At 45.0% G+C, this 26,927-nt stretch overlaps 1 protein-coding gene and 1 long non-coding RNA gene across 4 annotated transcripts in view; both read left to right on the forward strand.

Annotated features, from left to right (window-relative positions):
- LOC127908202 (uncharacterized) overlaps window positions 1-23,263 on the forward strand; it is a 41,956-nt gene extending 18,693 nt beyond the window's left edge. Inside the window, exons 3-4 of the long non-coding RNA XR_008066280.1 lie at window positions 13,866-13,990; window positions 15,088-23,263. This is a non-coding gene — a long non-coding RNA (uncharacterized LOC127908202). The remainder of the gene's footprint in view (window positions 1-13,865; window positions 13,991-15,087) is intronic.
- Window positions 1-26,927, forward strand: part of LOC118396117 (uncharacterized) — a 200,934-nt gene that overhangs the window by 144,544 nt on the left and 29,463 nt on the right. The window lies entirely within an intron of this gene.

Here is a 26,927-nt window from a genome sequence, read left to right on the forward strand (position 1 = left end):
GGATGTCTGTTAAGCAGGGGAAACAATAATGTGGGACATAAGGAGGAAATGTCAGCATGGATTTGTGTATTAGCTCTGGCAGTGTGGGTAAGGAGAGTAAACAAACATGTAGAGTTCCTTACTAGTTTATAATCAATTCAGCTGTACTGAGAACAAACAGATTTTAAAAAAAAAACCGAATTGCCTAATCTATACCACATTGGTTGATGTTTGACGGTTTTTCAATAATGATTTGGACAAACCTTAACATCTTGGCTACAGAGGCAGTTATTCTTTATTAGTTATACATTATAAAGGGGTGGGTGTGCATGAAGTTACCGTAATTGCTGGACTATTAAGCGCACCTGAATATAAACCGCACCCACTGAATTATTAAAAAATATGTATTTTGTACATAAATACGCCGCACATGTCTTTAAGCCGCAGGTGCCTACTGGTACATTGAAACAAATGAACTTGGTCACTATCTTCCTCCTCCTGTGCACTGAAACCACTGAAGTCATCTCCTTCGGTGTCGGAGTTGAATAGCCTCAGAATTGCTTCATCCGATGTTGGATCGTTTTCATTGTCGCTCTCGTCACTTTCATCCGGAGGCAAATACCCCGCTGAGCTCATGCTGCCCCTTCAACACGCAGCAGTCCAGCCTTTCGAAACCCGTTGATGATAGTGGATTTTTTGACAATGCTCCACGCTGTCAGGACCCACTGGCAGACTTGACCATAAGTTGCTCTTCGCATGCAGCCCGTTTTAGTGAAGGATTTCTCCCCACTTGTCATCCAAGACTCCCACTGAACAATGCACGATTTACACTGATGTCGAGTGGCTGCAAATACTTTGGGCCATCTGCTTTTCTTCCCTCTGAAAGCCTTTGTTGTCTTTTTGCACTGAGTCAGTTCCTCACGCTGCTGTTTCCAACGTCTTATTAAGGCCAAGCTTCCGTGCAGCAGCTCTCTTTCCTTTTCCAACAGCCAGATCGATCGCCTTCAACTTGAAAGCTGCATCATATGCATTTCTCCGTGTCTTTGCCATGATGAGGGTGACAAAATTACTACCGTAATCAGAATGATGGGAAGTTTGAGCGCGCTCGATTTTACGTCACATTATGTGACGGTGCTCAGTTTTTTGGCGGCATGAATCTTGTGAAAGCGGGAAAAATCCATAAATTAGCCGCGTCATTGTATAAACCGCGAGGTTCAAAGCGTGGGAATAAATAGCGGCTTATAGTCCAGCAATTACGGTATGCTTAAATCCTCTAAGGACATAGAAGTCTAAAATCGATCAAGTAGTCTGAAACAAAGTACATCCATTTTTATTAGAACTTTTGTAAGGGATTCATAGTGAAGATTCTAGGATGAGGGCTCTCAAAAGGCATGTAGGAAAAGAAGTAGGCAGCCAAAGCTCAAAACTTTAAAAAAAATAAGAAACTTGTGGAAACACAAGAGATTCACACAGTTTTTAATGATTTCCCAGTGGTTGTAAATACAATCTATTTTTCGACAGGATATTTATGTATTTATATTTCAGCACAGTGGTCACATCACAATGTCAGGTGTCATCAGATAAAATAAAATGTTATTTGTCACATGCGCTGAATACAACAGGTGTAGTAGACCTTACAGTGAAATGCTTACTTACCCCAACTTGACTCCAACTTTATATAGTTGTATTGCTATTTAGGACGGGGCACAATTGGGTCTTCTTTAACCCTCATTTTAAGATGGAATTCAGTCAAGACTACCTCTGACTGAAATGAAAGAATATCTGCTCAGAATAATTTTGAGGCAAAATCCTTTCTAAAACATTTCAAAGCCTTATCAGTGCCCCTTTCCAGTTTAATTTGGTTTGTTTTTGTGTTGTTCATCTCTCTCTCTCTCTCTCTCTCTCTCTCTCTCTCTCTCTCTCTCTCTCTCTCTCTCTCGCTGTTGACAATGAGTTCAGAAAGACCTGCTACTACAATTAATACGTCTGTCTGGCACTGACAGGAAGTTTCCAAATTGTCATCGGTGGCACTGTTATCGAGTGATTGAGTCTCTTGTAACCCTGACACATACATATATTTGTATTTGTAACCCTGACACATACATATAGGGAGATGTACACTTGTCAGTCACATCTCTAAGTATACTGCATTCAACACATGCATTTGTCTGGCAAGGAGACTGCTCTCTTTGTGATGTTCCATTGGTTAAAACATGACAACAGACAATGAAAAAGAAATCTTCAACCTCTTTTCAACCTTTGGATAAAAGCGTCTGCTAACTGGCGTACTTGATATTGAGCAACTCAGGGTATAGAATGTCAAAAGGAACAGAGGTGGCTTTGAACACTGACCATCAGTGCCGGTTCCAGGCATAAGCGACATAAGCAGTTGCATAGGGCCCCTGACTGCTAGAGGGCCCCCTGACCAAAAATAAAGAAATAAACGTACCCCCCCCCCCATAACTTTAACTCAGTAAAATGTGGTTGTGCATATACATGAAGTATGTGGACACCCCTTCAAATTAGTGGATTCAGCGAATTCAGCCACACCGTTGCTGACAGATATATAAAATCAAGCACACAGCCATGCAATTTCCATAGGCCTTACTGAAGAGCTCAGTGACTTTCAATGTGGCATTGTTAATGAACGCTACCTTTCCAACAAGTCAGTTTGTAAAATTTCAGCCCTGCTAGAGCTGCCCTAGTCAACTGTAAGAGCTATTATTGTGAAGTGGGAACTGTCAAAGGGCAACAACGGCTCATCCTCAACGTGGTAGGTCACACAATCTCACAGAATGGGACCGCCGAGTGCTGAAGAGTGTAACGCGTAAATATTGTCTGTCCTCGGTTGCAACAGTTACTGCCACATTCCAAACTGCGTCTGGGAGCAACGTCAGGACAAGAACTGTTTGTCGGGAGCCTCATGAAATGGGTTTCCATGGCCCAGCAGCCACACACAAGCCTTAAATCCACATGCACAATGCCAAGCGTCGGCAAGAGTGGTGTAAAGTTCGCCGCAGTGGAAACACTTTCTCTGGAGTGATGAATCAAGCCTCACCATCTGGAACAACAGACGATTCTGGGTCTGGCGAATGCCAGTAGAATGCTACCTGCCCCAATGCATACTGCCAACTGCAAAGTTTGTTAGCGGAGGAATAATGGTCTGGGGCTATTTTCCATGGTTCGGGCTGGGCCCCTTAGTACCAGTGAAAGGAAATCATAACACTACAGCATACAATGCCGTTCTAGACTATTCTTTTGTGTGCTTTTAACTTTGTGACAACAGCATGACAATTCCCCCATGCACAAAGCGAGTTCCATACAGAAATGGTTTGTTGAGATCGGTGTGGAAAAACTTGACTCACCTGAACAGAGCCCTGACCTCAACCCCATTGAACACCTTTGGGATGAATTGGAACGCTGACAGCGAGCCAGGCCTAAATCAAATCAAATCTAATTTTATTTGTCACATACACATGGTTAGCAGATGTTAGTGCGAGTGTAGCGAAATGCTTGTGCTTCTAGTTCCGACAATGCAGTAATAACCAACAAGTAATCTAGCTAACAATTCCAAAACTACTACCTTACTACTACAAGTGTAAGGGGATAAAGAATATGTACATAAAGATATATGAATGAGTGATGGTACAGAGCGGCATAGGCAAGATACAGTAGATGGTATTGAGTGCAGTATATACATATGAGATGAGTATGTAAACAAAGTGGCATAGTTAAAGTGGCTAGTGATACATGTATTACATCAAATCAAATCAAATTGTATTTGTCACATACACATGGTTAGCAGATGTTAATGCGAGTGTAGCGAAATGCTTGTGCTTCTAGTTCCGACAATGCAGTGATAACCAACAAGTAATCTAACTAACAATTCCAAAACTACTGTCTTATACACAGTGTAAGGGGATAAATAATATGTACATAAGGATATATGAATGAGTGATGGTACAGAGCAGCATACAGTAGATGGTATCGAGTACAGTATATACATATGAGATGAGTATGTAGACAAAGTAAACAAAGTGGCATAGTTAAAGTGGCTAGTGATACATGTATTACATAAGGATGCAGTCGATGATGTAGAGTACAGTATATACGTATGCATATGAGATGAATAATGTAGGGTAAGTAACATTATATAAGGTGGCATTGTTTAAAGTGGCTAGTGATACATAAGGATGCAGTAGATGATATAGAGTACAGTATATACGTATACATATGAGATGAATAATGTAGGGAACATTATATTAGGTAGCATTGTTTAAAGTGGCTAGTGATATATTTTACATCATTTCCCATCAATTCCCATTATTAAAGTGGCTGGAGTTGAGTCAGTGTGTTGGCAGCAGCCACTCAATGTTAGTGGTGGCTGTTTAACAGTCTGATGGCCTTGAGATAGAAGCTGTTTTTCAGTCTCTGGGTCCCAGCTTTGATGCACCTGTACTGACCTCGCCTTCTGGATGATAGCGGGGTGAACAGGCAGTGGCTCGGGTGGTTGCTGTCCTTGATGATCTTTATGGCCTTCCTGTGACATCGGGTGGTGTAGGTGTCCTGGAGGGCAGGTAGTTTGCCCCCGGTGATGCGTTGTGCAGACCTCACTACCCTCTGGAGAGCCTTACGGTTGTGGGCGGAGCAGTTGCCGTACCAGGCGGTGATACAGCCCGACAGGATGCTCTCGATTGTGCATCTGTAGAAGTTTGTGAGTGCTTTTGGTGATAAGCCAAATTTCTTCAGCCTCCTGAGGTTGAAGAGGCGCTGCTGCGCCTTCTTCACGATGCTGTCTGTGTGGGTGGACCAATTCAGTTTGTCTGTGATGTGTACGTCGAAGAACTTAAAACTTACTACCCTCTCCACTACTGTTCCATCGATGTGGATAGGGGGGTGTTCCCTCTGCTGTTTCCTGAAGTCCACAATCAACTCCTTAGTTTTGTTGACGTTGAGTGTGAGGTTATTTTCCTGACACCACACTCCGAGGGCCCTCACCTCCTCCCTGTAGGCCGTCTCGTCGTTGTTGGTAATCAAGCCTACCACTGTTGTGTCATCCGCAAACTTGATGATTGAGTTGGAGGCGTGCGTGGCCACGCAGTTGTGGGTGAACAGGGAGTACAGGAGATGGCTCAGAACGCACCCTTGTGGGGCCCCAGTGTTGAGGATCAGCGGGGTGGAGATGTTGTTGCCTACCCTCACCACCTGGGGGTGGCCCGTCAGGAAGTCCAGTACCCAGTTGCACAGGGCGGGGTCGAGACCCAGGGTCTTTGTCTCTATACTGACGCTTAGCTTGTTTGATTGCCTTGCGGAGGGAATAGTTACACTGCTTGTATTCGGTCATGTTTGCAGTCACCTTGCCCTGATTAAAAGCAGTGGTTCGCGCTTTCAGTTTCACGCGAATGCTGCCATCAATCCACGGTTTCTGGTTTGGGAATGTTTTAATTGTTGCTATGGGAATGACATCTTCAACGCAGGTTCTAATGAACTCGCACACCAAATCAGCGTATTCGTCAATGTTGTCGTCTGACACAATACGGAACATATCCCAGTCCACGTGATGGAAGCAGTCTTGGAGTGTGGAATCAGATTGGTCGGACCAGCGTTGAACAGACCTTCTTGTTTTAGTTTCTGTCTGTAGGCAGGGATCAACAAAATGGAGTCGTGGTCAGCTTTTCCGAAAGGAGGGCGGGGCAGGGCCTTATATGCGTTGCGGAAGTTGGAATAGCAATGATGCAAGGTTTTTCCCGCCCTGGTTGCGCAATCGATAAGCTGATAAAATGTAGGGAGTCTTGTTTTCAGATTAGCCTTGTTAAAATCCCCAGCTACAATGAATGCAGCCTCCGGATATATGGATTCAGGTTTGCAAAGAGTCAAATAAAGTTAGTTCAGAGCCATCGATGTGTCTGCTTGGGGGGGAATATATACGGCTGTGATTATAATCGAAGAGAATTCCCTTGGTAGATAATGCGGTCTACATTTGATTGTGAGGAATTCTAAATCGGGTGAACTGAAGGACTTGAGTTCCTGTATGTTGTTTTGGCCACACCACGTCACGTTAACCATAAAGCATACGCCCCCGCCCCTCTTCTTTCTTACCAGAAAGATGTTTGTTTCTGTCGGCGCGATGCGTGGAGAAACCAGCTGGCTGCACCGTCTCGGCTATATAGCGTCTCTCCAGTGAGCCATGTTTCCGTGAAGCAAAGAACGTTACAGTCTCTGATGTCCCTCTGGAATGCTACCCTTGCTCGGATTTCATCAACCTTGTTGTCAAGAGACTGGACATTGGCGAGGAGAATGCTAGGGAGTGGTGCACGATGTGCCCGTCTCCGGAGTCTGACCAGAAGACCGCTTCGTTTTCCCCTTTTTCAAAGTAATTTTTGGGGGTCGCCGGCTGGGATCCATTCCGTTGTCCTGGGTGAAAGGCAGAACACAGGGTCCGCTTCGCGAAAGTAATATTCTTGGTCGTACTGATGGTGAGTTGACGCTGCTCTTATGTTCAGTAGTTCTTCTCGACTGTATGTAATGAAACCTAAGATGACCTGGGGTACCAATGTAAGAAATAACACGTAAAAAAACAAAAAACTGCATAGTTTCCTAGGAACGCGAAGCGAGGCGGCCATCTCTGTCGGCGCCGGAAGTAGCTGACAACATCAGTGCCCGACCTGACAACAAAATCGCCCAACATCAGTGCCCGACCTCACTAATGCTCTTGTGGCTGAACTTAAAGTCCCCGCAGCAATGTTCCAACATCTAGTGTTATAGCAGCAAAGGGGGAACCAACTCCTTATTAATGCCCATGATATTGGAATGAGATGTTCGACGAGCAGGTGTCCACATACTTTTGGTAATGTAGTGTAGTTTAGCCGGCTATCTAAACTAGTAATAATTATGGCCAAATGCCGTGTCCAGGGGCACCGATCTCCAGAGGGCACCCATTTATTTTGTTAGTCATTCACACTCAGATATCTTATTAACATGGCATAAGTCATTACAAAATGTGTAGATTTGCAGGAAATTTGCTTTAAATCTGCAAACATTTCAATCCACACCATGACAAAATGGGTAAAGTTGAGGGGGGAAAAATTGTAAAACTGCAAATGTTTTATCTGTCCCCCAATGCATACTGATTATAATTGCATGACATTTGTTATAAAAAGTTCTCACTGTCCCATTGCAAAATATGTAGAAATCCAGAGTTACAAGATGTTGAATGTAGTAGTATCAGATAGGGCCAAAGTAGTGGAATTGTGGTGAGGTTTTAATGGGATCAGTGTTAGTTGGAAAAGCAATTGTTTTTGTATTTAGTTTTAGTTTTTATATTTCGTTTTTTTTTTATTCACAAAGTGTAATGAATTCATACTATAGAATAGTAGACTGATACACAGCCAATACAGCAGCATGCACCTATGACATTTATTTGTGGACCACCATAATACAGAAGAAGAAGAGACAATTGATACATGGATTGTGTGCCGTTCAGAGGGTGAATGGCCAAGACAAAAGATTTAAGATTGAATTGCCTTTGAACGAGGTATGGTAGTAGGTGCTAATAGTTTCCTGTGTGTATCAAGAATGGTCCACCAACCAAAGCACATCCAGCCAACTTGACACAACTGTGGGAAGAATTGGAATCAACATGGGCCAGTATCCCTATGGGACGCTTTTGACACCTTGTAGAGTCCATGCCTCGACAAGGGTGTTCTGAGGGCAAAAGGGGTGCAATGGAATATTAGGAAGATGTTCTTAATGTTTTTTTTGCACTCAGTGTACAGCCAAACAACAAGGAACTGGCATTACATCTGTGTCAGAGTCTCTCTGCCTCTCTCTCTGAATTTGATATTAAACCATCTGTGTTCGTCATAGAATGATGGGACTAGTTTCTGTAGATGCGGACAAATTTCCAGCGTTGTGCTGGAGATATTGTAGTGATGGTGACAGGGGCATGTACAAACAGGTAGCCTGGTGCGAAGGGGGAGTGGGAGCAGGCGTGACAATATCCTCATCAATCAATAACAATGATCTAATCAGTTACGATTTCACCCGGCATAAAAAAATGTGCTCTTGTTAGGACACTATTGTTCAGAGAAGCTAGCCAACAACACAGCTAACACAATAACTTCAAAGTGGAGCTGGAAAGACTGCAAACTAGCTGCCCTTCCTTTCGTTTGACCTTTTTTCAATTGACCTTTCTTTGTATATATCCATAAAAATTATGCCAGCTGATTCATTATTTTGATTGGCTGAGAAACGCTGCCTGGCATCTCTTTCTCGTCCCGACTTCCTACACGTTCATTACTATGGGACAGTTGGAGATCGAATTTGAATATTTGAAACAATGTTGCAGATGTCGGAGAGAGACTAATGTTTATACAAATCTCCGCTGTTGAAAACTAAATGTTAGTCTAAAGAAATGTGAGATAATGTCTAGATGCTTTTTATAGTGGAGATCAAGTTTATAACTTCCCTGCCTGGGCTGATGAGACAGTCAGATGGAACAGAGTACATAAGCATTTTAACGTCATAGATTTAGCTGGTGGTAACTTGTGGAATAGACACTGGCTGGAATGCGCTTTTAACCAATCAGCATTCCGGATTATACCCACCCATTGTATAAATGGGTGATGAAAGTGTTATGAAGTCCTAATGTAGGTTGCCTTCAAGTAAATCATTATGTGTTTCAAACTACTAACAGTCAGGGTTGCCACACAACATACTGGCCCACAAGTTATGATTAAGGTTATCTCGTTCACCAGATACTTAAATAGCCGGGGGATGAAGTCCTGATTAAGGTGTAGCAGCAGTATAAACACCACACTTGTAACGGTTTTCTTCTGGTGAAAGCGAGGCGGACCAAAATGCAGCGTGGTTATTTTTGGACATCTTTAACAAAGATGAAAATACAACAATCTACAATAACCGTGAAAAACCAAACCAGCCCTATTTTTTTTATTTAAAAAAATAAATAAAAATAATTTATTATCTTCAATACCATTCATTCTTTACAACTCATAATTTACATACATACTCAAATAATGGTATTTTAATTAAACTAATTAAACTAAACATAAACCCCAAACAAAACCTCAGGGGAGCATCTTCCCTCCCCGTCACCCTACAAAATACCTTTCCCTATCTCCCCGTCCCTAATCTATCCTCTTACAAATCTAAATGACACCCAGCCCTAAACCCCCCTTCCACCTCTACCGAGCAGCATGCTGCCCCCACTTCCTCTCCTCCCTCTTCATCCTCCCCCTCAAATCTCCTTCCACCCTCCTCACTATCCCTTCCACCCCCCAATCTCTCCCTGTCTTCACCATGTTCTGCCTTGCTTCCCACAGCCCCTGTTTAAAGAGACTCATGAGAAGCCAGAGCAGAAACCTGTCCCTATCCGTCCCTCTCGCTCTCCCTACACCCCTCTCTAACCTGGCCCACGTCAATACAAAATCCCCTTTACCAAACCTAACAACACCCGTGCCCTAGCCCATACTACAGTCCCAAAAGACATGGCGCACAGTCTCCTCCCTGCCACAAGAGGATCTTGGACAGGTGGGGGATTGCACCAAACTCATCCGGTACAAGATGGAACGTACCGGCAAACACTTATGAAGGCTCAACCAATTCAGGTCCTTGAGCCTGTTGTCCAGACCCCGCGCCTGCACTCCCTCCCAGACCACTTCCGAGATGCCCACTACAGGCGCCGGACTCCCTGCCTTTCTGACCTCCTCGTACAGGTGCCTATGATCTAAACCTACTCGGGCAACTTCAACCTCAGGGTGCGCACGCAGCCACTTGGCCGCATGACCAAAATGCCACGGCAGCTGTTCCGCCCGAGGACCCGTGTTAGACCACACCATTATGCTTCTCACCTGATACGAGAAAAACACCCGCAGGAGGTAACCGGACGGTTGTATCACTGGCTGAGCAAGCTCTGTTAACAAGAAAGAAACAAAAATTGTGTCCAGCTTGAGGGGGAAATGTGGTACACCCCTACCTCCCTCCCCCGATGGGACAGATCATGCGTGCCCTGGCGACCCACTCGCACCTGCCACTCCACATAAACTGAAACACAAGCCTCACTAGAGGCCTCCTCAGACAAGCCGGCAACGGGTAGATGTATGCCAAATACAAAAGAGACGGCAACACATCCACCTTTAGGACCAGGACTTTGCCCATAAAAGATAAATACCTAGCTTTCCACACTGCTAGCTTCCTCTGTACCACTGCGATACGCATGTTCCAGTTTAGCGTCGCTGAGCCGGAGGTCTCAAAATGGACCCCGAGAATCCTCAGGGCCCCCTCACAGAGAGATAACCCCCCCAGGCACATCCGTTCTACCGCGCCATCTTCCGAAAATCTTGACGGAAGACTTTGCATAGGTCAGAACTGCTCCCGACGCTCGGGTGAAATCCCCAAAGATGGCAAGGGACCTTGTCAGGCATGAGTCCTTGCACAACAGCAAGGAAGTGTCGTCGGCGTACTGCGTCATCTTAACACGCAGCCCACCACCTCCAGGGATCAGCAAACCTTCCACCCCTGTGTCTGCCCTAATGGCAGCCCCCAGAGGCTCCATGTACAGAACGAAGAGGAGAGCCGAGAGTGGGCACCCCTGCCTGACCCCAGACGAGAGGTCAAAAAACGTCACCCAAGTGACTATTTACACTAACTCGGCACCCCGCTCCGACATATAATGTACGAATCCATCCTATAAACTTCTCCCCAAATCCTAATCGACCTAACACTCTGAATAAAAAGGATCTATTCACGCGATCGAAGGCTTTCGCCTGATCTAGCGCTGCTACCATTAAAGGCAGTCCTCTATCTTCAACCCAAGCGATGGAGTCCCTGATTAACTGTAGGTTCCATCTAATAGAGCGGCCCTCTACCCCGCACGTCTGATCCTCATGAACGACGTAGGGAAGGGCTGTGCGCAACCGGTCTGCTAAAACCTTTGCAAGTAGCTTGTAATCTACACACAGCATGGTCAACGGCCGCCAGTTGCCAAGGTCTGTTACTTCCCCCTTCTTATATAAAAGTGACAGCACACCAACAGCCATTGATCCCCCCGGGACCCCCGTCTCAAGGATGGCCGTCAAGACTTGGGTACAAAAATATAGTCGAGCCTCCGCTCAACCCCCCTGGAGTTGCGCCATGTAGGACCGTCCATTTTCGGAGTAGTGTGCAGACCACCATCTACCAGACCATGGCAAGCCATTAGCCTGGCAATGGCGCCCGCACTGCTATCCCCCCCTCTTCCTAAATCTGTATTAAAATCCCCCCCTATCACTAATTTCCTATTTGTGACACACAGGGGCGTCAGACAGTCCACCATCTCCCTCCTGTCTGCCACCACCTGTGGCCCATACACCACCACTAATAAAAATTTACAATCCCTTATCGTGACATCCACCCCTATAACCCTCCCCTGCATTACCACAAAAGAATCCTCCACTTTTACCTCCCTGTGCCCACACAAAATCCCTACCCCCGATGAGTGCACCCCCCCAACACCCCAAACCGACTCCCCCTTGTCCCACTCCCTCTTAAACCTACTAACATCCCCTCCATCCCTCAGGTGAACCTCTGGTAAAAAACAAAAATCAAACCCCACACCCTCCAAATAATTAAAAACCGCCCTCCTCTTAACAAAATCCCTTAAACCCCTTAAACCCCGCACCCTCCTCTTCATTCTCTTCTTTGGTGATGGCGGCAGTGGAGAGATACCACCCTCCCCCCCGCCAGCTCCTCCACCATACCCCTCATCTCTTCCACCAGGGCACTTTCCCCCCAGTCCACTTGCTCTTCCACAGTCTCCTTCTCCACCACTCCTCCCTCGCTTACTTCTCTCTCATGCTCCTCCACTCGGTTGCCTTCTTCCGCCGCTTTTCCTGGTTCTCCTACTCCCGTGCCTTCCGTTTCCTTCTCTCTTCCATCCGCCGCTTCTTGCTCCTCCTCCTTCCTTGTGGCCTTCCCCTCTGGACCTGTACTCTGGTCATGAGGCGTGCTTCCTTCCCCTCCTCTTCTTCCCCCATCCCCCGCTCTTGCTGCCCCTCCAGCCGCAGACGCATATGACCTCTGATGGGCCGGGCACCCCCGCCACAGGTCTGCTGACGAGCCACACCCATGGCACGTCTTAGGCTTGTCACAATCCCTCGCCTCGTGATCCTCAGATGCACAAAATCTGCATTTTCTTGTACTGCACGAGGCGAATATGTGACCGTAGGCCATACAGCGCCTGCAAAATGGGGGCTGACGTGCATAAAACAACGTCCCCCTGTCAGCCCCTAGGGAGAACATAGCAGGAGGATGGAGGTAGCCACCATGTCCCTTTGGGTCCTCTCTGAGGAGGGCCTGGAAGCCTCTCCTCCCATTCCAAAACCCAAGGGAGTCTTTGAGGTGCCTTGCTGAGGAGACGTTATCCATGTATCTCCCCAGAAAAGCCCTCACCTCTTCGTCCTTAACGTAAGGGTTGTAAATGTTGACAGTTACAACCCTAAAGTTATTCTTCGCCAGGCTTGTTATTTCGTAGTGGCACATCGGCCTCTCACCTCCCACTGCTCTTGCCCTTCTCAGGATATCATCGTGTTTTTCCTCTGTATATAGTGCCACGTCGTATGCTCCCTCCAACGAGTTGCCTTGGAAACAAAACACGTCCTTCACCGTCAGCTTTAGAATCCCCATCAATATTATCCTTCCAAAAGATTCCCGTCCTAAAGGCTCCAACTCCTTTTCCTTCCAAGCAAAACGAATCGTGTTGGCCAGCCCAATCCCAGGGACCGACCGTGTTGATGTATTTAGCACCATCTCCGCAAGGAGAATGGCGCTCGTTCTCTTCTTCCAAAACAAGTAAAAAAGAAAAACCAAAGTGACCGAGCGTTTCTGGTGAAACTACACAGAGACAGGAACAATCACCCACAAGAGACCTAAAGAATATGGCTGCCTAAATATGGTTCCCAATCAGAGACAACGATAAACACCTGCCTCTGATTGAGAACCACTCTCGGCAACCATAGACTTACCTAGAGTACTACTCTAACCACAATCCCATACCTACACACAACCCCAGACAAATCAAACACATAAATCCCCATGTCACACCCTGGCCTAACCAAAATAATAACGAAAACACAGAAATACTAAGGCCAGGGCGTGACAACACTACAAAAGGTGAGTTTGGTCACCAATTAGCTGAGTCATCATGCCCCGAAAACACCTTATTGTACATGAGCATGCCTGCAGGAGAGGGAGAGAGAGAGAGACACGGAACACTGGCTAGCAGACCTAATCCCCTCATTAAAACTGAGTCTGAACTTGCATCCCAAATGGCACTCTATACAGTGCACTACTTTTGACTAGACCCCTATGGGCCCTGGTCAAAAGTAATGTATTGTATAGTGAATAGGGTGCCATTTGAAATGCAGTCTGGATCTCCTCAACACAATTATACAGATGAGTTTCCCCGTTCCACTGTGCCTGAGGTTACGGTAAAGCCACTCACATGGAGTGGGCTTACGACTGCTCCTCTTCGCCTCAGCCTCTGAGAGAGGGGCTTCCCTGCTAGTATGAATGGGCAATGATAAAGTCCTCTTTTTCAATATGTCTAAGTCCTCTTCTGAAAGTATTACTTTCTTTGTCTCCCCAAGTTAGGCAAACAGAGAAGTCACATAAACATGTGGTGCATAAATATCATATGTCAAATCATACTAAACTCGCTTGCCAGGCTTCACGGTTCCGGATGCAGAATACATGCAAGAATATGGCAGCTGGCCGTAAGACTCACATTCTCCTATAACTACAAATATATACAACCTGAAGTATATACACTGAGTGCACAAAACATCAGGAACACCTTCCTAATATTTAGTTGCACCCTTTTTCCCCCTCAGATCAGCCTCAATTCGTTGGGGCATGGACTCTACAAAGGGTCAAAAGCATTCCACTGGGATGCTGGTCCATATACTGTACATGATTCATCAAGCCCTTCTCTGCCAAGGCAGAGTTAGAGGAAGATGTAAGTATGCATTTCACCTGTTCTTCTCAGCGCATGTGATAAATACATTGATTAGATTGTCTGACAGAAGATATTTGTCACCATCTTGAGGCCTTTTCTACCTCTTTCAGGGCGGTGACAATTAAATAATACGTGAATGTCATGCAACGTCAGACCGTCTAACACCAATATAGCTTTTGTTGAACAAGCAAATATCGCCATCAAGTTGACATACATCAATTCACTTTTATTCATTTACATTATTTCTACTATAATATAAAGCTCCATAATGAATATCTTAATACTGCACTATGGATATCATTATATACCCTTATTGAAGTCATAAAATGACTAAGCCTAGTTCATACCCTTCGTGTGCAACAGAAGAACGCTTCACAAAATGCTGATCCTACGTTCTTGTGTAGAGCTTTTTTTGTGTAGCTGCTTGTAGTTATTTCTTGTGTACGTATGTAGGGTATAAACTACGCTTTAGTCCCATGTCATCAAATGAATACCTAAATTAAAATGAAAAATTCTGAAAGATACAATATTAATCAAAATCTGCAATGCAAATGCTTTATTAAAACAACCATTCAAAAGTATGTAAGTGATTGAAAAAACAAATACATAGTTCCTCAAAGCCCAAAACGTTTAGCACCACTTTCTTAATCGTAAGAGTAGAAGCTGCTGTCGGCCTACCCTCCTTGTCATTTTTTAATTTAGGCTAAATATCTACATCAAATTTAGAGGCTGCAATGGACGTGGATCAATGATTACAATAGGGAGAGGGCATCAGATGTACAGCACATCTAGTCAATTGGTTGGGCTTCTTAGCTTATCTTCCTAATCACAGGAGAAGCTGTAGATGTCTGAATGACATTTAGAAGCTCACATTCCTAGTTACAGGAGTGGGAGCTAATAGGATCAAAAGACCCAGATGGAATTTTGGTGTTGACCAGCCTATAGTGGATCTTCCATCAGGAGTATAAACTAATGGTAAGCTAGTCCACTGACAGCCTGGTTCAAATATAGCGGCATTAGGGGATTCAAAATGAAAACAGAAATGAACAACAAAAATAAAAATGTTGTATTGAGGCCAGTTGTGGTGTCCTCCTCAGATGTAGCCTGGCAAAAGCAACTGACACGGGCTGCACGTCATCCAGGCTACCCATCAGAGGACCCAGAGGACTTGCAGGTGACCAAGCGTTTCCAGGCCTTCTGGACTCCCCAGAAGAAGTCCCGGATGCCTTTCCTCATCTTGGATAATTTAACTGGCAAGAAGATGAAAATATGTAAGAATTTCAGATGGACAATTGTCTGAAAAAACAATAATTTATTACTTCTTTATAATTGTCAAATAAGAAAATTTCCCACCAGGAATACTCACTCATAGGTGGAGAATCCACAAGCAATGTACATCTCTGGCTGGTTTGTAGTGTCTGTAAGGACAATGCTCATGTTGGACTGATCAGAATTCAAGGATGCACAATTCAACTTCAATTTCACTTCCTTTACATATTCCTATAATTATACAACTATACTTACTGGTGCCGATATCAAAAAGCACAACCAATGACCATTCAAGAGTAATCTGAGCTTGTTTTACCTTTCTGCCGGTGGCATAATGCACCCCCTCAGATTCCAAATCCTCCACATCATCACTGCATGAGTCTTCAAGGTCTGAGGTCTCACGGTCATATGGGTTGGAAACTGAGGGTTTCAAGATGGCCAGTAGCTTGTGGGAAACAATGACAGAGACAATGGAAAGCATCTCCTGATCCTCAAATAAATCGTACATTTTCAAGGAGCGTTTCAAACGCTTCACCTTCCCAAGGTCAGTGTAGATGGCATCTGCCAGCTTCGATGTCATCTTAGAATTGAAACTTTTTTGCTGGCTTTCCATTTCCTCAATCAGATATTTGGCCACCTCATCGTCGAACAATCGGATCAGCTCAGTCACCAGATCACTGATCTGGATGCGCTGACGCTTGTTGGTCCTTTTTGGCATACGGCATATCTTCTTGACAAGCTTCATCAGGACTTCTTCTAATATAAGCTCCCTTATGAAGCTGTTGGAACCTGATGTCACTTGTGTCGTGGAAATTTCCTCTATTTACCAAATCATGAGAGCAAACCACAACACAAGTCAGAGTTAGTTATCAAAGTCCATCTTTAATTATATGAGCTCTATCACAACCCTGTGACTCTCAGATCAATTCAGTGTCTATCAATGAATTCTCTGAGAGCCCCACTACCTTGCAACTGAGATCCTTTAATAGCAAAGAACACACATAGTCAGACAGCATAGACATAAATCGTGCAGCTTTGTCTCCTTACTCAAACCCAGAACCATAAACCAACCCTCCATATCAACAGGCATATATCAAATTGTCATTTAGATACAACCAATTCTAAATACAACCAATCCTGGACAAGCTCACGGAGAGCATAGAATGATTCCAGACACTGCCATCCTCCTCTCCCCGATGGGAAAAGTAGGGAGTGACTGGCACACAGACACAGTGGAGCAAAAGATATGTTTACACATGATGACACCTTGACCTCTCCCCTCTCTGCGGCCCATGCAACTTAGTCTTGACATAGAACAGATACTGCAACCCTGCCACAGTATTATACAAAAATAACATTCTTGATGAGAAATAACTTACAAACATATGATGAATATAAAACATCTTACCTATGTTACCATCCAATTCTGATTATTCCCCAACACTTGTTCCACAGTGGATCACTCCGGCTGTTCAATCTCAGTCTTCATGCTGCTCTGCTCAGCTTTCTTATTCAAAGATTCACGGGTTGTCATTTCATTAAACAAGGCTGTCAATTCTTTCAAGTTGAGTGTAGAGTCCAGATTTTTGGTGCCTTGAAGTTTGGATGGTGCATCCATAATTCCGCTCGTGACAAGACAGACAATGTCCTTGTGCAGCTTGGGTGCCTTGTGGCACAGTATCTTCTGTAGGGCTTCCTCTGTGCCATAGCGTTGCATCAACTTTCTATGCACAGACAGCACCAACTGAAAGATGTCTGTTGCCTTCAGGCAGACATTTGCTTCCCTCCACCTGTTAGTCACCCTCACCCACAGAGCACTGGACAGCTTGTGGTCACATCCTCAACTAGGGTCCAGCTGGACAGTTTATCCTGGGTCCGAGGAACAATCAGAGACCGCAGCCGGACAATGATATCCATCACCGCCTCTACATGAACAATAATATACACCGGTTGGGATGCCTTCACCTCAGCCGAGCCACATCGGCCCTTAACCATGACCTTGTCCTTAGGCAGATGTCTGAGGAGAGTGGCCTGACAGAGACTTTGGGTACGATTGAACCCAGACGGTTGACTTCCCTGGTGACATTTCTCGCAATGGCTGTTGTCATCTCCCCGCGGCTCAAAGCTCGCCTCAGAGCATCAGGAGAGCCCGTGTGCTCCTCCATCTCTCTGCAGAGGGCTCTTACAATCCTTGCATTTGAGGGGCGGGAGTACGGCGTCTTGAGATCGTTGGTATTTTCCAATGCTGAGGTAAGGTCTGGGGAATCGGACATGTCCCGAAGGACAGAAACCACCATGTCCATTGCCACATCAGAGAGAGTGGTGGTTGGGGATGACACAGGTGATGCAAAGTCCTCTGAGTCAAGCTCATACCCATGAAGCAGCTTGGTGTGGAATGTAGACTGGGAGAGTCCTTGTCGGAGGTCCCTCTGACCATGATGTTTGTCTCGGAGTCATCGGGTACATGGTTCTCTTTGAGAGATTTGATACCTGCCTCACACAGCTCTTTCAGATGGAGGTTCTCGGAAGACATCACTGCTTCTTGAATAGTAGGTGGTTGATTGTCTATGGTTGTAGCCATGATTGTCCTTACCATCAGAGGACAAAGCTTCGTAACCAGTTCATATTGTAGCTTAAAGTTCTGATCGGATGTCATTCATGGGTACCTCAGGGATGTCAAGGCCTTGAAATAGCATCTTCCATACCAATTTGCCCACTACACCCTCCAGTAGGCAATTAGTAGGGCTCAGGGTCTCATTTCCTCTGCCACTGGTGCTGGAAGGTAACTCTTGCTTCTTGTGAAGGCCATGAATGGCCTCACTTTGCGCAATACAACCCTCAACAGGCAACTTCCTCCACTGCAATCGTGTGCATAACCACATTGACGTTGTTGGTGTGGGGTCCAATCAAAAACTTCTTATAGGTTGTGTAGTATCCTTAAAGGCTTCTTAGAGTTACAACTCATGATACTTAAGCACAGTTTAGTATTTAATTGTAACTTAGAATTACATTTTTTGATGCACATGGCTTAAACTACCTGAAGCTTTCTTAATCATAGTTATATAGTTAGACATAGGAAATAGCTACGGTTAGCGGAAATCAAACCCCTGTCTTGAGTCAATACTGCCATCTATAAACATAAATATACCAGGTTACTACAGGTTGGGTCTGTGACATATTGTAAAACACCCCCGCCTGTCTTTAAGATCTGAGCTTTATCTCTAAATGTCCTATCCAGAAGACACAATACTGACTCAGATAGTGGGTCAGTGAACTCCTGGAGCTCTAGGCTGCTCTCAACTTCGAAGGGGCTGAGGCTGCAGCTGAGCTGTAATAAGAAGCCTGCAGCTCTCTCTTCGACTCCAATCTGTCATGCAGCTTTGGATATAAGGCATCTGCAATTGAGTCTGTGAGCCGCTCATCCAAATTAACAGAGAAAATAATTTTCAGGCTTTTGTTGGAAGACTCCTCTTTGGTTTTCCTCAGGATGTCCCGCACAGCTTCCCTTGGGGCAGAACCAGAAGTGCAAGCATGTCCATTGGATGGTGTCTGGGTGTCAATAAGGGATTCCTTGATCAAGAAACTCTGGAGTTCGGTGGCCACTTCCTGAGACATCTCCCTTCTGATCTTCTGAACAGCAGGTGTCAGTGTAGCTTTCTCTGAGGTCAAAGGTGTCAGAACTCTGGTCAAAGTTGAGGGGCATCTGAGATAATCAAACAGACCCTCTAAGTGATCAGAGCAGGACACTGTGGCAACTTTAAATAAAACCAAACTAATAAGGTTCTGAGCCACAGCAGATGATTTTGCTGATGCTGCCTGGAGTGTCTCTGAACTAAGCTGATTGGAGGCAGCCATCTTTGTTGTTGCCCTGGTAATGATGTTACTCACAGGCTTGATGGCGTAGCTCATAAACTGGGATCTCAGGCTTTCAAAAACTCCCTTCACTCTTTCTACCTTCAGGTCTTTGTCAGTGGCAAATACACACGACTGAACAGCATGGAGAGATACAGGGAGAGGAAAGTGCACGGGTGAAGTGTCCCCTCAAGGCACCTCCAAGAGCGCCAACAGACACACATTGCAGTGATTCGCTGGATGACGAAGAACAACTGGAGGAGAGATCAAGCAGCTCCTCCTCCAAAGTCAGAGAGGAGGAAAGAATTCCCTCCATTTTCAGGACAGAGATAACATCCGCAAGTGTTGAATCTACAAGGTCCTCACCTAGTGGGCTACTCCTTAAGTGGCTGACAAACACCCTTGTAGGATAATGGGAGACTGTGGTGGGAGATGGAGAGCCCTCCTCACCATTCACCAAGACTGGGAGATGACGCAACATACAAGTCCGCCAGCCCGCTCAATAATGGAGGGGAGGGAAACATCCAAAGGGGCTGGAGGTGTCACACTCCCTCCTTGGCCATTTCTGTCTTGGCTGAGGCAGATCGACGAGACCTCAGTAGCAAATTGATTCTCCCGCACAGGGCTGTTGCTCGAGTCAGGTCCAGGAACAGTTGAAATAAAGCTCACAGCCAGGGAGCAAGGAATGTCACTCATTCTGTCTAAAAGCTTGCTGGAGCCTGAGGAGGTGCTCCTGGCTGACCCCTGCCTGGGAGGCATGTAAGTGGCTGAGAGTTTCAAAGTGGTAGACACAAGGGAGCTTCTGCTAGATGAACCCTGGCTGGAGGGGAAGCTGGTGTTGGAGGAGGAGAAACTGGCCAAGGTCTGTTTGAAGGGGATGACATGTCCATGACTAAAATTACATATCAAATCTGGGCTAGCTGAATGTGTTGTGCAGCCCACTACAGCAGATGGGGGTTCATAGACATCAGTGGCAGTACATTGTATGTCCGATTGTGGCCTGGCAGACTGTGACGTAGCAAATTGTGGCGTAGCAGAACATGGCCTAGCAGCCTGGAGGTTCTCAGTAGAGACCTGATTGGAGGCTGAGTGAGCTCGTTAGATAGGATAGGGAAGTACTGCTGCTAGAGTCACATCCAGGAACATTTGAAATTGAGTTTATGGTCAGAGAGCAAGAAATGTCACTCCTACTGTCTGAAAGCTTGATGGAGCACGAGGAGGGGAGGTTGGTGTTGGTCTCTTCGCTGGAGAGTAAGGAGGAGAAAGGGGCCACGGTCAGTTTGACAGGGATGACATGCCCACGACCTACCACAGCAGATAAGGTTTCAGAGTATTCAGTGGCAATAGGTGGTTTCGCAGATTGTGGTTTAGCAGATTTTAGTTTAGCAGGTGGTGGTTTATCAGATTGTAGTTTAGCAGATTGTGGTTTAGCACATTGTGGATTATCAGATGGTAGTTTAGCAGATGGTGGTTTGGCAGGTGGTGGTTTGTCTGGTTGGGGTCTGGCAGATTTTGGCCTAAGTCACAACCTATTGTTGTGACTTAGATGAAGATCAGATAACATTTTATGACCAATTTACGCAGAAGTCCAGGTAATTCCAAAGGGTTCACATACTTTTTCTTGCCACTGTACTTGGATATGGATTTCCCAGTAGATGGGAGACAGGGAAGCAGTAATATGCCTACAGCCCCCAAAGAGTGAAAGCTGGGAACATGTTCATGAAAATGACCTACCACTGACGGGCTAGCTGAATGTGGTGAGCAGGTCATCACAGTAGACAAGGTTCCAGTGTGATCAGAGTCACTGCTAGGTCTTTCAGTTGGTGGTCTGGCAGAACGTGGTCTGGTAGATTGTGGTCTGGCAATATGTGGTCTGGCAATATGTAGCCTAGCAACCTCGAGGTTCTCAGTCGAGATCTGACTGGAAAGAGTGTCCATCGAGGAGGTGGAGTGTCTGAAGGGAGAGTCCTTTCCCAGAGGTGTGTGTGTCTCCATGCCCAGGGGTCTCCAATCTCCCATCTGGCTACCAGGCTAAGAGAGACGGGTGAGAAAGAGAGGCAAATGGGTGAAGATACCAACAGAAACACTGAGGTCCTACTGCTGCTTAAGCAACTGTGAGTTGATATCAGCCCTAGGAGTGTCGCTGTTCCATCCTTACCTGTCCAATCACCGTCCAGCGGATTTGGCGCTCCAGGCGCAGCTCCCTGCACACTTCTCTTTCCAGCTCCTTAAGCCTGAGGCGTCGTTTCACATCCCAAGCTAGTTCGGCCAAGGTTCTTCCCCTCTTCCATTTCACTCTGAAACCTTCACATACAAGGAAACATAAACCATGATTTACCTTAATTTTTCTACAACTCAAACTGTCCACCATATCTATTTATTAAGTTATTGTAGATAGGAGGTCAACGTGATTCCACACCTTTGCTTATGTTTTTTAAAACAAATTTGAGTAAAAGATTCTAATAACACTCACGTGTTCTTGAAGTAGTTTCTACATTTGGCAATGAGCCAATCTCTAATAGCCATCAGTGAAATGTGGGACGGAACCTCCCCTTGCTGCTGCAAGACTAGGAACTGCTTCAAAAGCATCTTCTGAGAGAGAGAGATTCATTTGCACCCTTGCCTTCCACAAGTTCTTCCTGGTCTTGTTACGTGATCAGAAAACCCTTTCCCGATCCATGAGCGACAGCAAGTTACATACACAGTTGAAATAAAACGCATAGAAAGGTGTCTTACAATATAGCTTTTGTGTTTTTATAATTGTGCATCTAGAAAGCAGACCACTCTAACCTGCTGGGCACAGCACTGCTTCTCCCACAGCAACTGAACTGACTTGATGTAGCTACTGTAGCGATTGTACTCTTTACACGAACACAGCACCTGAAAGGGAGGAGCCACAAAAGAGCCATTTTTAAGGGAAGTTCTTGAACACCCAATCCCAAATCTACCTCTAACCGAAACCCCAATATTGATTGATTTTGCCTTTATTTAACCAGGTAAGACATTAAGAACACATTCTCCTTTACAACCTGCACTAACAATGACCATATGTAGATTTGGAGTTGTGTAAACTAAGCAAAATGGCAAACATTTCACCTAGCCATCATATCGCTTACACCTGTCCAATTTTCTCAGTTCCATATAAGTGTCACATTTAGATTTCGGAAAGAAAAAGAAGGTCTGCCTTGCCTTCTCATTTGAGGTGATGAGGCCTTGCTTCACCAGCCGCTTCTTCCTTTCCGGATGGCAGAAAAAATTCTTCAGGTGTTTGTCTTGGATGTAGTTATAACTAACATCTATGACTCTCATGTTCGGGTCCAACAGGTCAAACCCTGTGGTCTCCTGATGGAGCTTGTTGTAGCTGAATCATAATTAGTTAGGTAACATCGATAAATAAGATGTTTTATTTATCTTCTCTTGTCATTAGAATGTCTTCTTTTGGACTATACTGTTGGCAGTTGCATTTTCCTTTCTTCTCTAGGGAAAAGTCACTTGGGGCCCAGAGAGGGGAGAGGTCATGCTTGGCTTTTCCATGTCTGGTAATAGGCAGAATATCAGAAAGGGAGGAGTCAGGTTTGAACATTGTCTTCATAATGAATATATCTGTGAAACCATGTGAAGGGCTCCACTATGTCTGTACTCCAGTCATTCCCTCCTTTTCCCATTGGGGGAAGGAGTATGGCAGTGTCTGGAACCATTGTATGTCACCTCTGATGTTGAAACTTATCTTTCATAGTATATGATCTAGAGGCTCACTCCTCAGGGAGCTTGTCCAGGGGTGAGTTGTATTTGAGATGGGAGTATCTAGAATTGACAAATGATATATGCCATTGGATGAGGTAATGTTTTGGTAATATGAAGTACCAAGAACGAGAAGTAGAACCTTGTCTAGAACCTTGTCTAAACTGAACGATAATTTATAGCTAATGGTATCTGGCTATGGGATACTCCTCTTTCAAGTAAAAGGCCCTTTGTGAAGTTCCTAAGATCTGTGGTTCGTCATTGTGAGTTGAGAGGGGTGTATCTTGGCTATAAAAGATGAGGTGTTCTTTTGTAAGCTCTCTCAGAATTCATTTATAGACACTGAATTGATCTGAGAGTCACTGGGCTATAGTGAAGCTCATGTTATTAAAATATGAAGTTTAAGTATTACTCTGACTGGTGTGTGGTTTGTAACTCTCATCATTTAGTAATACAGGAAATTACCACGACAAGCTGTGGATTGTGTTTTAACAAACCTCAATGACAGGGCAATGGATACTACAGTGGGAATGGCTGCGGAATTAGGACTGGAACTGGGAAGGAAGTAATTAAAAATATATAATTAGGTAACATTTCATTTGAAAGAAATTGAGGATCACAGATCATTTGGAATGTCATACTATCACACTAACCTTCTCCCCCAGTTTTCCTCTGACAAATACAGGGAATGTCCTTTCTGGGGCTTCCTGTAACCTCTACAAAGACAGAGACAATCATGACAACTTTTTAGACGTGGGTTTTTGGTAAGGATTTTGATAGTAGACCCCATCCCTGTCACTTAGTTTGCAATAATTCCACCTTTTGCCAATTCACTTGCATGAAAAATGTTGAATCAAGCTCATATCTAAAACATATGTGTTTGATCCATTTACATTGTTAAGCTATTCTTAAAGTAGTCAACTAGCCGTAGGCCAACATGATCACTGATTCTGTAGGCTATATATTCATCTCATATACTTTCATCATCCATCTTTAGAATTATACAAATGTGAAGTGATATTAATATGAAGAGCGAACAAAACATTATCCTAGGCCTACTCACATTTTCTTCTTCTTTGCCTGCACTTTTTGACATAGTAGGCATATTGACTAATGTTGTAAACAAATTATGTCATGACTGAAACTTGATTATCCTGTGTCTCCAGAAAAGGTAGGCCCTATGCCCCCCAAACCTCCGCTATCTGATAGACCTATGTTGTACTGATATAAACACTATGAAAGGATATTTTAGCCTTAACCTATTGATATAGTCTACAGGCTTATTTATGGTGTGCCCGCTCCATAAAGCACACCTCCAGTTGTGCCTGGGCTTGCTGCAACATGTGCACTCTGTTGCCAAGCCTTCCACAGAATCATACCGCAACCCTAAAATGTGATCCACATGTATTCGATGTCGAAACTGTCAGTTATTTGCAGTGATGGATTTAAAGCATTATCACGACTAACAGGCTGACTACACCAAAATGAATTTAGAAATCTATATTATTCAATTATTGCACCCACACTGCTTGGGCGCGCCAACGAGCGTCTGCATAGCAAAGGGATAAAATAGAAGTCAGTTCTATTTCTGATTCAGATCGCACTGCAAGTCCTGCCTCTCCCATCTCCTCATTGGATTATAGAAGCAGGTACCCACTTGCCGTCTCCTCATTGGTTATACCCATGTGGGTGACTGAAAAACAAAAGAGGTCAGTGGCGGTAAGGCACCTAATTTATGAAAGTTGCCAATCGCAATATAGAATCAAGAGAAGAATAAGCCTGGAAGGAGGAGAGATGACTAGAAACGATTCGGTTGACAGTTTTATGTGTGGATAATTGGTTGAGTAGAGGACCTTGTGCATTTCACATAAAATAATAACTCAGTGTTTATATCCCAGGACAAATTAGCTAGCAACAGCAAGCTCGCTAAATAGGACAAATTAGCTAGCAAGTGCAAGCCATAAATGTTTAATGCTTTTCGACCTGTCCCCAAATTAATGTAATTGGGTCAGAGTTTGGTTTGATATTTTAAGATGCGTGTCGTGATCTCGTTTGGTGTGGGGGGGACAAAATACATTTATGCACGATGGCGCACAATGGCGCACGCACGCAGATGTTTTGGGTTCTATAAGGTTATTTGGTAACAAAACGGATGGCACTGTGATAGACTGCATCCAGTTTGCTGAGTAGAGTATTGGAAGTTATTTTGTAGATGACATCGCCGAAGTTGAGGATCGGTAGGATAGTCAGTTTTACTAGGGTAAGTTTGGCGGCGTGAGTGAAGGAGGCTTTGTTGCGAAATAGAAAGCCAATTCTAAATTTAATTTTGGATTGGAGATGTTTAATATGAGTCTGGAAGGAGAGTTTACAGTCTAACCAGACACCTAGGTATTTATAGTTGTCCACATATTCTAGGTCGGAACCATCCAGGGTGGTGATGCTAGTCGGGCGGGCGGGTGTGGGCAGCAAACGTTTGAAAAGCATACATTTGATTTTACTCACGTTGAAGAACAGTTGGAGGTCACGGAAGGAGTGTTGTATGGCATTGAAGCTCGTTTGGAGGTTAGTTAGCACAGTGTCCAAGGAAAGGCCAGAGATATACAGAATGGTGTCGTCTGCGTAGAGATGGATCAGGGAATCGCTTGCAGCAAGAGCGACATCATTGATATATACAGAGAAAAGAGTCGGCCTGAGAATTGAACCCTTTGGTACCCCCATAGAGACTGCTAGAGGTCTGGACAACATGCCCTCCGATTTGACACACTGAACTCTGTCTGCAAAGTAGTTGGTGAACCAGGCGAGGCAGTCATTAGAAAAACCAAGGCTATTGAGTCTGCCGATAAGAATACGGTGATTGACAGAGTCGAAAGCCTTGACCAGGTCGATGAAGACGGCTGCACAGTACTGTCTTTTATCGATGGCGGTTATGATATCGTTTAGTACCTTGAGCATGGCTGAGCTGAACCCGTGACCTGCTCGGAAACCGGATTGCACAGCGGAGAGGGTACGATGGGATTCGATATGGTCAGTGATCTGTTTATTAACTTGGCTTTCGAAGACTTTAGATGGGCAGGATGGATATAGGTCTGTAACAGTTTGGGTCTAGGGTGTCACCCCCTTTGAAGAGGTGGATGACCCCGGCAGCTTTCCAATCTTTAGTGTTCTCGAACGATATGAAAGAGGTTGAACAGGCTGGTAATAGTGGTTGCAGTAGCCAGGAGTAGCCAGGAGGAAGGCATGGCCAACCTTGAGAAAAGCTTATTGAAATGTTAGATTATCATGGATTTATCAGTGGTGACCGTGTTACCTAGCCTCAGTGCAGTGGGCAGCTGGGAGGAGGTGCTCTTGTTCTCCATGGACTTTACAGTGTCCCAAAACATTTTGGAGTTAGAGCTACAGGATGCGAATTTCTGCTTGAAAAGCTAGCCTTTGCTTTCCTGACTGACTGCGTGTATTGGTTCAACCGACGTCCGACGGAGGCCGGTTGAAGGCACAGCGGATGGAGTATTCGTCGGCAGACAAGTCGTGGTGGTGCGGCAGGGCGCCATATCGACAAAGGATCCAAGCCAGATGGCGAAATAGGTATTGTAGTAATTTAGTTTTCTAGCCGGGAGATGCGCCTGGCTCACGGTTAACTATTGCTAGCTTCGGGGCAGGGGCGTTAGCCACTATAGCCACTCGGTAGCAGCGGTGATCCAGTGCCACGGTCCAGAGCTTACGGCAAGGATCCGGTGGAGTAGTGTGTTCTAGCAGTGTTTGGGTAGAGTCCGGGTGAACAACTGAGTAGGCCGGGAGGTGGGCCTCAGAGATAGCTTCGGTACTGGGTAACTCGGTGGGTGCTAGCTAGCTGTGAAGATCAGGAGTAATGGTCCAGAGATTACGGCAGGAATCCGGGGTTGTAGTGGAGAGACAGTCCGTTGATGGTAGGCTGGCGAGTATTATCCAGGAAAAAACAAAAGAGCTGGTATCTGTGCAGAAGGTAAAGGCTGCAAGCAGTGGCTAACAATGACTAAATGGCTTGTAGCTAATTAGCTGGTTAGCTTCTGATGGCTAGGTGGTTCTTGGTATAAGGTCT

The sequence above is a fragment of the Oncorhynchus keta genome, chromosome 17, assembly GCF_023373465.1.
Source record: "Oncorhynchus keta strain PuntledgeMale-10-30-2019 chromosome 17, Oket_V2, whole genome shotgun sequence".
Taxonomy (NCBI): domain Eukaryota; kingdom Metazoa; phylum Chordata; class Actinopteri; order Salmoniformes; family Salmonidae; genus Oncorhynchus; species Oncorhynchus keta.